This window comes from Bidens hawaiensis, unplaced genomic scaffold (assembly GCF_021521415.1).
Source record: "Bidens hawaiensis isolate Kalapana, Puna unplaced genomic scaffold, B.hawaiensis_p1.1 tig00011343_1, whole genome shotgun sequence".
Classification (NCBI taxonomy): domain Eukaryota; kingdom Viridiplantae; phylum Streptophyta; class Magnoliopsida; order Asterales; family Asteraceae; genus Bidens; species Bidens hawaiensis.
Genome location: NW_027491883.1, coordinates 724,653 through 735,484, shown reverse-complemented (window position 1 = coordinate 735,484; position 10,832 = coordinate 724,653). Strand labels below are relative to the sequence as shown.

Here is a 10,832-nt window from a genome sequence, read left to right as displayed (position 1 = left end):
AACCTTTTAAGCCCAAAATCAAACCTACGTAATGCACACCTTTATGATATATAACGCCAGAATGCCCAAAGTCATGCTATACCAATAACTACATTTCTTAACTTAAACCACAATTTCTTACTTAGGTCGAATTAATTTGTAACTTTATACCACGATAAACTTTTAGGATCTCAAGCCAGTCAACTTGTTTCGGCTTGAACTGTTTGGTAGGTTTCAAGTTTCAACAATTGTTGGCACCTCTAGCCTAAACCCATGCCCACAAAAACACCCTCAAAACACGAAAATTCAAAAGGATACTGAAGAGGTATGTACCCGCCTTAACATCGAGCGGGGCGGGTCAACCCACAAGATATAGACAAGAGGCTTGAAATCAAGATATCATGAAGGCATAAAGCCAAAACCTATGCGCATGGCGCATATCACATATGCTCACGCATATCACATATGCTCACGCATCACATGTGCTCACGCATATCACATATGCTCACGCATCACATATGCTCACGCGTATCACATGCTCACGCACCATATATGCTCACGCATATCACATCTGCGCGTGGCGCATCTGCGCGTGGCGCATATATACATGCTCACGCATCATATATGCTCACGCATATCACATCTGCGCGTGGAGCATCTGCGCGTGGCGCATATTCATATGCTTGCGCATATCACATCTGCGCATGAAACATCTGCGCGTGAGAATAAAGAGAACACCTCGCGCATCCTCAGGATAGGCGCATATCACACATGCACATAATCAACCTCGTCCTTATCCAAATCAGGATAAGGACAACCTTGATTGTGCTCGTCAGACAACCTTCCAGAAGGTATCCTTTAAGGAATAAGAATATGCTGATGTTGACAGCTGCCAATGAAAGATTGACAACTCAGCAAAACCCATGTGCTACCACGTGATTGCACATGGGTCAGGTGAAATACCTGGGTCAGAGAATAATCAATGAAAAAGCACCAGGTGTCCTAAGGACACGTGGCGCAAAGCAATAGGAGAAGGCCAAAAAGGCCCTAATGGGATCTGAGCCCAATCATTGGAAACCCTAACACTATAAATACCACACCACCTCCACAAGGGGAGGTAAGCAAGAAAATACATTCAAATTCCTTACTCACTCTCAGATTATTATTATCTTCTCCTACACTCTTATTCTCACACTAGAGGGTTACCCCAAAGAGGACCCCTCTGTCCCTTTCTGAGGGGTAAGTTCACGGTGCTGCTCGTTTTGTAGGTGGAAGAATTCATACTCCGGAGAACCATCGGTGAAATAGCATACTCATACCCGAGGAAAGTTGATCGTCTACCAGTGAGCCGATCCACGTTTCTTCAGATACAAAAGCCATATGGCATACTTCCAAATGACTTCCATGTCTCATGTTTCTCCTCACAACTCAAATAAAACAGCAAGTAAGCACATGAAAACATAACCTTATAGACCCCAAAAAACAATCTCATCACATTTCAAATGATCTCATCATGATCTGTAAGCTAAAAACAAACCTCCAAAGTAATTTTCTTATCATTCTATGCATCACTTGCTCATGACAGACTTCATCAACACCACCCTTCTTTTTCTGCAGAAACTTGCAAAAGAAAAAAAAAAGAAAGAAAGGAGACGTAAAAGGGGTTAAAAGTCTCGCACTTTTTGCAAACCCGCAACACAAATGAAAGTTGGTTCGAAAAGATCACCAAAAAGAAGACCGAAATGGTACTTTTGTTTCATGAAAAAAAATACTGTCTTGTATAATCTTGTTGCAACAAGGTCTACCTAACATATACAGATTTGAAAAAAAAAAAGATATGGGGAAAATTTATCCTACTGCTTCTGTAAATAACAGAAATGGGTTTTCACTTCCTAACTAAATTACAGTTTTCAACTGCAAAAACCCCATACCAAAAGTCAACCAAAATTTCCATAATTCATGTTGTCTGTGACCATATATCTCTAACTCAATCATCCTTAAATATAAAACATTATATTTGTCTTCAACTCTTTTCTTTTTCTTTCTTTTTTTCATTTTCTGAAAGCGAATCAACATTTGAGTCTTAACAGCATAAACACCGATCTTCAGGAACCTCCAGATTTGGCTTCGGTCTTCATAGGCATATGCCTCTCAATTAACATGTCCACAAATGCTCGTATCTGCAAAAAGAAAGTGCAAATAAAGTGATTAGTTTAAAAAAAATCTAAAGTGAATTAGGTTAACTGAAAACATCCAAAGGCACACCTTGTTTTTGCGCTTGGAATCAAGAAACTCGAATACAGTCATCGTTTTCTCTGAATCTGTAGTAGCCTCCATGACCTAAAAGTCAACCATTAACTTAATAATAAGATAAACTTGAATCTATGAGTTTTTATTCAATTTGCTTTCTCTTAATGAAATTTCCAATTGATCTTTTATTTTTATCATAGCACTGACCTTTGCGGCTGTTTTCTTCATAATTGACTTGTAACTTTCTCTTTCAATTTTTCTTTCTTTATAAAGAGGCATAAGAAGAGACGCCACATAATCAACAACCGCTTGTTTAATCTTGTCTGCACCTCGATGCTGGTTACCCACCAACTCTTTGTTCACGGTAACTTGAGAAGCTGAGCTGTCATTCGCCAACCCGTCATGCCTGCGAATTGACGGTTTTAAATGTTTTGAATGCCCTTCATTCAGTGAACGCATACTCCTATTATAGAACTCCAAATCAGCAGCAGCTGCTTGAGATTGCCACCTGTCAATGGCACTATGGTCTTTTACCCCTTCACTACCCTCACCATCAATCCACGCTTCTGTAAGTATGGTGTTGTCCACACCTGTACTTTCACCCGAGTGCTCTATGTGACCAAGCGGGCCCGCGTTTTCATTCGAGTGGAGGCTCTGTTGTGAGCGATTATCCAGCGACATCTTTGAACTCTCGGGGGGGTTGACCCCAGCAGCAGAGAAGTCAGCTGGCCAATCTCGCACTCTACAGTTTCTAGAATCTATTTCAGATATGCTATCTTGCCGCCCAGTAACGCCACCCACCCATTTCTTATGGAACTCGGATTCATCCATCTGTGCATATTGCTCCCGTCTTGCAAATTTGTTAAAAGATGGTATCTTTGGAAGCTGCAATGGCGTGATGCTTTTGACACCAGATGATGCATATGCCTGCAAATTAATGTCAGTTAGTCGTCATTTTTATTTACAGGAAAAGAGAGAATTAAATAAAAAAAGAAACAAACCTCAGCAGCGGCTAAAGCAGCAGCACGGGCTGCTTCTGCAGCATCAATAGCAGCTTGTTCTTCTTCAGTCAAGGGTAGATCTTTGTTATCTTCTTCTTCCTTGAAATGTTGTTTTCCGGCTGAACCTTGAGAGCTAGATGGTTTAGTTTCAAGCTTTGTTACGCCTTTGTGATGGGACCTTAATGGCGGTTTCCCAGAAGCTAAATGAGATTTGCTTCTAGAAGCATCTGCAGAACTAGCCTGCCTTAATAATTTCAACCCGCCATTAGAAGCCTTCTCTTTTCTAAATATCTCAATCCATACACTCACAAGCTGGCTTGCTATAGCACGTATGTCTCGGCTTGTATGCACACATACCTTTTCTTTCACAGTTTTCCCAATACCTAAATTCATAACAAGTTAGTAATAAGATAATTATGAAACTTGTCATGTCGTGTGAAATATCAAACATACCTGACAGACGGACTGCAAGCAGGTCGGTTGATACAAGCACAAGTAGACGAACACACTGACGCAAAAGTTGGGTCCCATTCTTACCCATCGAATCCTGTTACAAAACGACATTAAATATAAAAGTGTTTTATTTATTTCTAGGGTTTTTATATTGAAATCGGCTCTTACCAGAATCCATGAGTTGAGAATGGTAAGCCCTTCTTTAGTTCCAGCAAAAGATTTAAGAATATCAGAAGGAAGACACAATAATTCTTTAACAAGGTGCAACCGGCCAGCTCGACTCTTTGCATTACGAAACATGTTTTGCAACAGAGAGTTTTTATGAAGATTTGTGAGGTCAATAGCATCAAGTCGCTTAATAATATCCCTCACTTCACTCCTTTCAGTGTTGGAATGCCTCTTTGCAGCAGCGATTGCTTCAACTTCTGCAGTGAAATCGTTTCCGGTGGTTAAAATATCAACTATGCGAACGGCTTCCCGTAACCCACTCATCATGGCCCCACCCACTGTATCCGGGTGTTCTTTACATGTGGCTTCACCCGCAAAGAATAAACAGTTATTAACGGGCCGGCCCAATGTGTCATAATCATCACCCGATGCTCCGACTGCAACATATGAGTATGCACCGTAGCTAAACGGGTCCCGTCCCCAGTCGGTCACTACAGATGCAACGGGATCACGCACCACACCCTCGCCGAAAAGCTTTCGAAGCACCACTAACGCGTGGTTTACGTGATCGGATGAGGTTAAATCTTGGTCATTTATTGCGGATTTTCCGACCACTAATGCGATAAGAACCGGTGCATTAACGGTTTTCTTAACGTTCCAAAACATAAAGCACCAACCCCTCTGATCTGTTTGTTCTGATGTAGCTCCAAAGTAATCAACCGACTCATCCCAAAACACTTCGGGAAATTCCATAATAACCTTGTTAAGTACACCAAAACCGAGTCGTTTGATGGAAGAATGTTTCCATTCGGGTAACGGTGGAGAAAACTTCATGGTTTCAGCTTTTAAACACCCGAGAGGGACCGTAATTAAAACCGCGTCTCCAGTGAAAACCTTGCCATTTTGTGTACAGATTTTGACTTTCTTTGTTGACTCATCTTCTTGTTGATGGTCGATATCAGTAACTATACATTTAAGATGGATATGAAGTCCATCCTTAAGGGAATCAACTACAGCACTATAACCACCTTTGATCATGCAGTGGGCCCCGCCAAATCCTCCATAAACGTCATCTTGATTCCAATAAGGAAGTGACACTTGTTGAAGTGAAGCAGCACAACCATATTCCAAATGAGCAAGATGCCAATCCATCACTCTCCTTTCAAGAGGACTCAACATCTCTTCAGTACCCGTTTTATCCGGCCCGGCCCGGTGGGTCTTAAGCCCATATTCTAACCCCTCTTCGAGTGACATTTGCATTGCACGATCGCCTTTTTGGGCCACAACCAATTGCATGTCATCAAGTAAGCTATTGTATTCAGCCTCCACAGCTTCATCCAAATCAGCGGGAACTTTTTGGCCCGTAACAGTATCGTATAGTGGACAGTCACTGTCCAAAACGGTCAACTCAAGGCCCAACTGTGCACAGATCAACGAAGACGGGTCGGGCCTTCTTTGAGAAGTGAGATCAGCCTCAACACCTGTGATTATGCTAGCCCCGAGATCAACCGGCACCGAAAGAGACAAACGGTCTGTAAAAACCCGACCCCCAATTCTATCACGGGCCTCTAACACGGTCACATGGAAACCCAGACGGGTCAAGTGTCGAGCAGCGGTTAATCCAGCCGGACCCGCTCCAATTACTATGATTTTCTTTCTTGTTTCTGAATCATCACACTGAGTACACACAGTCGGCTCCTTTTGATTAATCGAATCCTCTGCTTGAATATGATGACAAGGTGAACCTGACCTATCAAGATCCTTATCTTTTCTAATATTGTCTGGACATTCTGTTATAGTATCAATTCCATCTGTCAAATTATCATACTTTTTAGTTCTGCCCATAATAAACGACACCCCATCTTCCAAATCAGTAACCGGTGCTCGTCTACCATCATTTCTGTCTCCTGAAAGCCTGAAACTGGGCTTTATACTGGCGTTTGATATCTCCTTTTTAGAAGCAACTCCAAAGTTTATGCAACTCTGTTAAAAAAAGATTTTTGTAAACCGAAATGTATAAACAACTTTGAGTAAAGTAGTTTTCATTTTTCCATAACTTACATATTGATCCAGAAATGAGTAAATATCCCTGATTAAAGAAGCCTGTGGATGTTCATCTTCAACAGCAGTATCAGATACTCCACATTCTGATAAAGGTAATATACGGGTTACATCTTTACTCCAAAGATGTAAGATATGATTCCTTCAATGAGCAAAATAATGTTAATAAAAAGATTGAATCACAAAAGAATTTAAAAAACAGATATATAAAGAGTAAAGACACACCTGCACTCTATATATTCTTGAAGCCCGCCTTTACGTTTCAGCAACTCCTTAAACTTCATCTTCTCAACAGGGCCCGCGGTACGAGCTTTAAGTCCGACTGAAACAGCTGCAACCCCAACACTTTCTGCGTCCATAGCAGTCATTTGTAAGCAATCTAGTTTTCCTTTTGTTTTAACTGACTGAACCTTTTCTTCATCTTGATCGTGCACAAACAAGTTTTGTTCATGAATCAGTGTGTCCCAGTCAGCATCCCCCTCATACGCCATGTCATCATGCCTATGCCTTTTAGCTTGTCTCACAACTCGCTTGCCAACTGGCTTCTTGTTCGACTTTGTTTCAGGATCAGGCATAGATCCATTTTCACTTGCATAAGCTTCATTTTCATCTACAAATTTATTACATCCGCCTAATAAAACTGGAGATAACCGACAGTCTGATGTTGATGCATTTGCCTTTTGTGAAGAAATTGAAACAGTTTCATTGTTAGGACCATCGCAGTCATCAACAGGGTTTGGGTTCAGACCCTGGTTCACGGTCTCGTTGTGAACTAAAGAGATTGGAGAAATCTTCTGGTCTGTGGGTGCTGTGGGGTCGGTTATGAACCCTGCAACTGGCCCACTCTCGGGGATAGTCCAGACAGGATCCATCTCTTTTTCTTGAACTTCAGTCTCACAAAAAACATTGGTCGTCTTTGTTATTGCAGTGGATGAATGATTTACATCATCAACTGTCACTGAAACATCAGGCTTCTGATCTGCTCCATCATCACAAGCTTGCGTTTCCTTAACTTGCTTAAGTTTCAACATTTTTTTAGATTTCTGAAGTGAACCGGATTTTGACTTGAGCAGAAAAGAAGATAAGGAATCTTCTAGATCATTTTCTGTCAAATTCACACCCGATGTCGTCTTCTTCTTTGATGACTTACTTTTTACTTTCTTGTTTTTCTCTTTCTTGACACTCTCAACAATCACATCTTCTGACACAATCGGTTCTTCTGCTACCGTCTCTAATTTTGCTGCCAGATTTGTGTTCTTCAAATTGGTATCTGGATCCCCTCTTTTGAATTTCTTGTTTTTCTCTTTCTTGACACTCTCGACAATCACATCTCCCGACACATTCATTTCTGCTACCGTCTCTAATTTTGCAGCCAAATCTGTGTTCTTCACATTGGCATCCAAATCCCCTCTTCTGGATTTCTTATTTTTCTCTTTCTTGACACTCTTAGCAATCACATCACCCGACACGTTTGCTTCAGCTACCGTCTCTAACTTTGCAGTCAAATCTGAGTTCTTCACATCAGTATCCAAATCCCGCCTTTTGGATCTCTTATTTTTCTCTTTCTTGACACTCTCAACGATCACATCTTCCGACACATTCACCTCTTCCGATACCATCTCTAACTTCGCAGCCGAATCAGTCTTCTTCACATCGGTATCCAAATCCCGTCTTTCGGATTTCTTGTTATCCTCTTTCTCGACACTCTCAACAACCATATCTCCATCCACATCCACTTCCTCCGCCAAAGTCTCCAACTTTGCATCCGAATTTGTAACCTTCACATCGGCATCCAAATCCCCTCTTTTCGGTGCCCTAACCCTAGACCCCTTCTTCAACTTCTTCCTAAAAGTAGACAATGTATCATCCAACCCACCATCACCTTCCACCTTAACCTTCTTCGCGTTCTTCCTACTCTTAACCAACATCATCCCGATCGGCTCATCGTCATCCGACTCAAACCCGCTTTTCCTCTCAGCAGATCTTTTCTTTTTCCCCAATTTCTCCACATCCATATTCTTCTCAGCCCTAATTAGCCAAATTCACATCAAACCCTAGCCCAATCTGCAACAACCCTTAATCAATTCAATCCAAGATTGTTACTTTTACCATCACATTCCATTAACCAATCAAAACCCACGTCCCATACTAACTTTCAATCAAAACCCATATAGCAATTCAATAGTTATGCATTGTGCAGTGATTAAACAACCGATTAAACACAAAATTCAATCACAATTGGTAACTAAAGAAGCAAAATCAGACCTGTATGACGTCACGAAGTGGCCAAGATTAGCAATCACCGCTTGCCCGAAGCATATAAGACACTGAGAGACAACTTTTTGAAAGACGAAAGCATATAATAATAATAATAATAATAATCTTTATTGGGTCTCTGGCTATATTTATATTTATATATATGCACTCGGAGAAATTATTAATTTTTGATTTGCGGAGGGAGAAGGTTAATTTGGGGAAAATGAAAATGGGTTATTACTTATTATTGGGTTTTGAGGTTTCATATACAAAAATTTATAGACATTCAATATTATGTTTTCCTATATGTTACCTAATTAATATTATTGATTATTATAGAAGACATATTAAATTATGTATTTGTCGTGCGGATTTTTATATTACCATTGGCATGCCAGCTGTTTTTCTCCCACGGTTTTTTAAATTACCGTTAATTTGACAGTTGTTTTTTCTCCCGCGGATTTTTGAATTACTGTTAACATGGTAGATGATATAGCAAATGACGTAACTTGGTACTACAAAGGAAATTGTAGCATTTTATTAATCGGTGTAAGATGTAACGATGGATCTGACCTAAATGGTTAGAATAAAGTTGCGAAATGAATTATAAATAAAGGTTGATTAAGAATCATGCATCGACTGAAAATCTTGAACCAAATTTACGACTCGTTGAAATGTTTTGTTGATTAGCATTGTATTGGCGAATCTTTATGGTATGGAGATCTTCATTATGAATGGAGTAGAACTTATATATGTTAACTAATATATCATGAGATTTTTCAAATATCATATGACGGATGATTTAATAAAAATGTGTATTTGTTGGCTGATTTTTTAAATGATCGTTAATGACAATCGCTTATGTCGCACGAATTTTTGAATTTTGATGACATGACAAGTGATATAGCAAACAACATAAACTTGCTTACAATAATATAAAGAAAATACGGTTCAAAATAATTAGTATATGGTATAACGATAAATTTTCTCAAATGTTCGTGTAAACACATACACACAAAACAAAAGGAAACATTGAGCACAAATCTATAAACCAAATGTAAAACTTCCGAAATCGATGAAACTTTTTATTGATAAGCAATGTGTCGACTAGTCCTTTTGGCATCTTGAAATTTTCAAACATAGGGGTAAATTCGGGTAACAAATTTTCATTGCGAACGAAATGTGAATTTTATGTTAACTGGTAATGTCATTAGATTTTTTCAAATAATTGTAACAAATGGTATAAATTGTGTAACGATTATTTCAATATAAAAAATATATTATAATTCTTACAATTGTTTTTCCATTAGAATTTCAAAATTTGTTAGCATGGTCGTTTATTTTGTCATTATTTTATAACGGCTGACAAATCATCTAAATAGACTACTAGTTAAATTCACCATATCGGAATATACTCGTATTTCGATCAGAGAAAACCTCACCTAAAATCAATGCCCGTAAACACTTTAAATTACAGCTTACATAATCATCAAGTAATTTGATTTTTTACAATGGAAAATATTATTATTGTTGTTGTTTTATTAGTTTTTATGTGAAGATAGGCAATAAGTAAATTTGTACTTACCAAATAACTTACACAAAATTTAAACTCCTATGATAGGCTATTTTTTATTTATTTTTTCTCTTTTTTCAGGTTTCAATATAAAAGAAATATTGACATGATATATTTATTTTTTTTCTATATTTTGATATAACTTTTATATAAAATCAACTTGTATTTAAAATAACGTAGTATGTTTAAAATTGCGAGATAAAAGAAAACGTTATTTTACGATATGATATAATATACTATAAAAGTAACAATAACATGTGATATGTTATGATAACATAACATAAAAGCATTCATTTTTTTCTATTAAATTTAGTGAACAAGGTTTTATAATATAAAATTGGTTTAGTGTGGTCTGAGTAGAGAAAAGAGAAAATGTAATAATTTTCTGTATATATGAAAAAAGTTATTGTTCATCCTCTGTATTTTTTAATATATTTTGAAAGTGGTTGTGAGTGAAAAAAAAATTAAAGGTAATGATAAATGTATAAAAAAATTAGTTTTTATCCCCCGTATAACGGGGTTGGTTTACATTATTCGTTTATAATATTTATATATTTTTAAAAATTTAATTTAATTTATTGTAAAGAAGTTAATAATATATTAAGAATTTGATGATTAAGGGGTTCACAAATAAATGAGATGTTATAACCCGGTTTAAAAGCTATATAGGTTTTGTGAGACCCATGACCCGCTTAGTTTTTTTAACCATAAAATTGTTTGTTAATTATAAATAATATATTGATAAACAAAAATAGGATATTAATTTTTAACATATCTCTACTTTATAAGATTTTCATATCGAATTTTGGTGAGATTAATTTTTAATTTAATTAGATGTTATAACCAGTTTAAAGGATATCTTAGTCTGGTGAGACCCATACACGCGAATTCGGGTCAAATGCATGAGAAGACTTCATTTACAAATAAAGCAATATTATAGCTTGAGAGAATTTATGGAGTTTTCGTTTATATATATTTAAGATATTATTATATATATTAAAAGGGGGATTTTCTCCCCCTCATATAAACACTATTCATTTTCCTATTCAATTTAATAATATTTTATTATATTTTATTTTCTTATTAATTAA

General features: G+C 37.5%; 1 pseudogene across 1 annotated transcript; it reads right to left on the bottom strand.

Annotated features, from left to right (window-relative positions):
- Positions 1-217: 217 nt before the first annotated feature.
- LOC143537781 (lysine-specific histone demethylase 1 homolog 3-like) lies at positions 218-8,402 on the bottom strand (annotated as a pseudogene). Its single transcript, XR_013136130.1, has 9 exons — positions 6,138-8,402; positions 5,913-6,054; positions 3,852-5,834; positions 3,684-3,777; positions 3,231-3,613; positions 2,437-3,156; positions 2,245-2,319; positions 1,351-2,159; positions 218-296 (listed from the first exon to the last, which is right to left on the bottom strand). The product of XR_013136130.1 is annotated as a lysine-specific histone demethylase 1 homolog 3-like (transcript).
- Between the last annotated feature and the right edge of the window lie 2,430 nt (positions 8,403-10,832).